Consider the following 4,782-nt stretch of genomic DNA (forward strand, 5'->3'; position numbering starts at 1 on the left):
TCGGTCTAACCATGGGACTATATGCGAGATACCCCTGCAACCGCTCCAAATCACTCATTATCTGGCGAACGAACGTTATCACTGCAGAGAAGAACGTGGTACAAGTCATGTCCTCGCACGCTTGGCATTTCACGACAATGTAATCAGCAATGGCTCTGATCCTCTCTCGGATTCTACCCTTTTCCCGAAGCAAACGCCTTATCTGCTGATTCCGGGCTTCCAACACCTGGGTGTCGTGATGGTTTTGATTTTGAAACTGTTGTATTTCTTCCTTCATCTGAGCCATCAAATCATAACAATGTTCCCTGTCAGCTTTAAAGTCCTTGGCCTATTTGGCTACCTCATTCTCAAGGGTAATTACTTTTCTCTTCAGATTGGTGATTGTTCCTTCATATTTTCTTTTCATTTGTTGCACAAACTGTGCCCTCCTTTCTGCATTTTTTGCCAATTGGGTCCGGACTTTCGCTAGACTGGCCTCAAACTTTTCTAGGTCATCTTGACACTCAAGGGCTTTCTTTCTCAGACCATTTATAAGCCGTTTATCTGATAGGCTTCTTCCCGAGTTTCTAGCCGCTATTCTCATATTCTTTATTTGTGCTTTGAAGGCTTCAGTTTCTTGAGTTAGACTTTTCTTTTCACCTTCATCTGTGGTCGCCTGAATACTGTTGCCAAACTTGAGGTCCTTGATTTGCCCTTCCAGCTTATTTATTTTAGCCCTATAGCTTTCTTCTTTTGCTAACCAGCCTCACTGCTCTTGCGAGTCGTTAGTGAATTGCTAAACATGAGCTCTCTTAGCAGGTCCCTCAGGGATCTTGAACTTTTTTCCGAACCACATGACGTATTTGGGGTCTACCTCACCTTTGGCTAAATCTCGAACCATGGTCTTAGGTTCAAGAAATCTGCATTGATTCCACACCTGGCGAACTCTTCCTTCTGGAAATGCAGCCTTTGGTCCCAATTCTATGACATGTCTACTCAAATCCTCGTCATGGGGAATTGTTTGAAAGCGGCCTAGTTAGCGCAACACCCTGTGAGGAGCGTATGGTTGGATGCTCCGGATGCTCATAAGGAGAAGATAACACACTTCAGCTGACATGTATACTGCTTCGATGACAGGAAGCCATCCGAATGCCCACTCAATTTTATCGGCAGTCAAAGAACTCAAGAGAGAAAACCAAGCCTCAGTACCCTCAAGGAAGGCAATACCCATCATTCAATTTTCGAATTCTTCGATGCATTTCAAACCGGTCAAACTATGGTTCATATATCCAACACGATGGCAGAGATGCTCCTGTATCCATAATTGTAGTTGCAAGTTGCAGCCTTGGAAGAATTTTCCCCCTTCCCGACAAATGGTCAAAACTCGATAAATCTCAGACAAAATCAGGGGAACCAAGGTACCATTAGCTCTCTTGATTGCAACATCAACCATTCCCATGAGGCACAATTCTATGTTGCCATTGTCTCGTGGACAAATTATAGTACCCAAGAATGCTACTATAAAAACTAAACTTCGCCTTGCCTCCTACTTATCTTTATTTTCGGCATTAGTCAAACCAGTATTCGGTGCTTCGAAGCCTTGGGGGTTACCATAGCGATGATACAAGAACTAGAAAGTGCAATACCCTTCAGATAAACTCCCATCCTGAACGTCCCGGCTAATACTCAACATGTCGAGAAATTTGTGTGGAGATACCGGTCTTGGTGACATAGGGTAAAGACTTCTAAGGTTTCCACTGAGGCCGGTGTAACCTGCAATTTCCTCTAGCATGGGTGTGAGCTCGAAGTCAGAAAAGCGGAACACATTGCGAGTCAGATCCCAAAAAGGTATCGGGGCTTCAATCACGTCCAATCTTGGCTTGATGTTCAAAAGTACGGTAAGGCCATCCAAAACATTGATCACAGTTTCTCTATTGTCTTTCCCTAAATCGTTCCACCATATGTGGAGCTATAAGGGGATCTCTTTAATAGCTGAGAAGGGTTCATTTTCACCTGTGCTCATCCTGCACATTTATTAGGGTGATTTTAATTAGGAGAAAAATTAAGACTCATTTTGACTCAAAAAATTATCACCATTTTCAAAATTTTCATAAAAATATTCGGTTTTGCCAATACGGCCTTTCGGCACTTCAAGGAAGAAGATCTTAAGGTTGTGTTTGCTAACCGGCCAAAACCTTGCGAAATTACCAAAGGTGGTTGTTCTTGCAAAAACAGCCTTTCGGCGCCCTTTTTGGGGACATTCGGCTATTGTCGACAAGAATAACATCACCTTACTTATTTACAATAAAAATAAAATTTTTGTTCTTTTTGGGCTATTTTTGCAAAAAGGGAAGTTGGACCCGATGGGGGTTGCCTACATATCCCACATCCGGTGAGAATCAAACTGGCGTAGTTTCTGGCAATTTTGACAAAACAAAAACCAACTTTTTCTTGTTTTTCAAAACAGAACAAATATTTCTCATTTTTTTTCAAAATATCGGCAGAGTTTTAATATATTTTGGGACATTCGTTTTTCAAAAGCAAGCAATTATCTCTCTTAGACCTCACATTGACTTTCCTTCTCTCAACCTTTCCCCTATAAGTCGGTCAACATGCAAATCCGAAGCAAATGAATGCACAAGTAGCAAGTAGGATGCATCAAGATGGTCTTTTTCATTTCGACTACATGTGTCCTAGACAGACCCAACCCCTGTGTTGAGTGTCCAAAGTCAAATGCACGTGATGCAAACAAACGTTCCTACTAGGGATCCGGCATGAGGCTTTGTTATACTAGGTTTAAAACCTGAGTTTATTGTTCTAGACCTAGCTTACCCAAGCGGACAACTCGAGCCGAGGGGGGCAGCGTACCGGGAATACAGAAGCTTCACCGGCTTTGCAACTTGTCCGAATCTCGTTCTAAAATGGGATATGACTCTAGACAGAAAAGAAGTCACACGAAGTGCATCCTTTTCCATGATTTAGAAGACTTAGTAAGAAGAAGGGTTTCGTAGCAGTTTATATATAGTTCACAGAATATCAAAGAGGTAAAAGTAACACTTAGCATATTAGGCCCAAACGTGTAATAAAATCAGATAATAGATAAAGCCAAATATAACAATTCATCTAAGCTCGAATTTTGAACCCTGAACCAGAGATTCTGGGTTCGGTCCCCAGCAGAGTCGCCAGAGCTGTCACACCTCCTTTTTCCTACACCCCTGGAAGGGTATAAGGGAGTTTTTTTCAACATAAAGTGACAATCGAAACGGGATTATTTTATTACAAATTCAAAGTCGCCACTTGGGATAATTTATGGTGTCCCAAGTCACCGATTTTAAATCCCGAATCGAGGAAGGATTGACTTTGTATTATAGTCCGCGAACACAGAAATACAGGTAAGGAATTCTGTTAACCCGAGAGAAGGTGTTAGGCATTCCCGGGTTCCGTGGTTCTAGCACGGTCGCTCAACTGTTACAATTGGCCTGTTATCTAATTTTAATACATGTTTTAGCCTATGGTATATTTTAACTTTCTAACCGCTTTTAATTATTTTAAGGAAAATTTCAACGTCATCTAAAATACGTCTTTGGACTACGCCACATGAAATGCACCCGCAGTACGAGACATATTTTATTTAACATTGTTAAGATTTGGATTTGGGTCACACCAAATGCACATCCAAGTTTAGGAAAGTAATTTTTAAATAGCGCGCCTAAAGCAACTACGCTCTTTCAACTTTGCGAGGGCCATGGAAAATTCAACTAAATGGCACACCTCGATTTCTAAAGGATTAAAATATTAATTAAGCGAGGGATATGCATTTTGAGATTTTATTTGGCATGGCGTACTTGAATCAATTTAAAGGACTTGCCAATTAATTAAACGACATGAGAAATTTCCAACCATTAATGTGAAAATTTTAGACCCAATGTGAATAATCGACACTCATAAAAAAATCAAAGAAGTTATGGACCCATTGTTCCCGCATGACCATCCTATCAATAATCAAGAGACCATAAATGGGCTTCAATGTGAAGCCCGGAACTGGACCCACCCAGCAAAGGGAACGCAACACAGCTGGGCCAAAATTGTAGCCCGAGTCAGTGTTTTACACATCAATCGTTGCAGGAAATCCATGTCATAGTGAGAAATTTAGAATTTAGACAAAACGCCTACTAACAACAAACTATTTCTGCCTTTTAAATCCTCCATTTGAATTTTCAACAAAAGAGAACAATTTGAAGTCCCGAGTAGACTTTATTCGCATGCTGAATTTTGATTTAACACTAGCACACTTAAACAACCATATGGTTTCAACTTGTTAAAAGAAATATGCGAAGAACTATACTAGGCTGAGACATTCTCAGAACAAAACCAGAATCGACTTCCATTTGAAATCCCTTATTGAAACAAAACATCACATGAACAAAGGGGAAGGGTTGAACAACAAACTCCTGAAGTTACTAAGCTATGCTTCAAACCATAAGAAAACAGGTTTTAAAGACTAAATGGAAAGCAGAATATGAATCGATTGTGTTGGACCCCAAAATTTTAAATTAACACATTTGAATCATGGACATGAAAGCCTCATCCACAGCCAAACAGTTTCAACTAATCAGCTGATAGCCATAGTCCTTAATCAATAACACAATTAAAAGGTCCAAACAGCCCTGAATCACTACATTCAAGCAAATTTGAATCCAAACCTTAAAATGAAGGACAACATTAATGAGATGAGTGATTATACATGATGAACTAAACTGAATAAACACATGAAGAAATTATAATGAACTCTAGCATTCATTT

The sequence above is a fragment of the Nicotiana tabacum genome, chromosome 11 (assembly GCF_000715075.1).
Source record: "Nicotiana tabacum cultivar K326 chromosome 11, ASM71507v2, whole genome shotgun sequence".
In the NCBI taxonomy this organism is placed as follows: Eukaryota; Viridiplantae; Streptophyta; class Magnoliopsida; order Solanales; family Solanaceae; genus Nicotiana; species Nicotiana tabacum.